The sequence below is a fragment of the Cynara cardunculus genome, unplaced genomic scaffold (assembly GCF_001531365.2).
Source record: "Cynara cardunculus var. scolymus isolate 2C unplaced genomic scaffold, CcrdV1 Un_Scaffold_926, whole genome shotgun sequence".
Classification (NCBI taxonomy): Eukaryota; Viridiplantae; Streptophyta; class Magnoliopsida; order Asterales; family Asteraceae; genus Cynara; species Cynara cardunculus.
In genome coordinates this window covers 109,120-109,410 of record NW_020200649.1, presented here as the reverse complement: position 1 = coordinate 109,410, position 291 = coordinate 109,120, and positions in this window count along the sequence as shown.

Genomic DNA, 291 nt, shown 5'->3' with positions numbered 1-291 from the left:
ATATATATTAAAAACTAACAAATACGACATTAAAAATGTAAGAAAAATCAAATATCATGTTATAAAACCGTAACATTGACGTGACATAAGATAGAAGTCTTGAGTCACAACATGTCATGAGAGCCATTGCAATGATTGACAATCTACTACAATACAATTTCTAACACAAATTCTAAAGTGTTATGTTAGCTTAGAAAATTATCTAAAAATTATCCTCCACTATAAGGATTTCTAACCAATTTCTTAAATGACGATCTCATCATACAAAACTATATTTTAATCAAATAATAA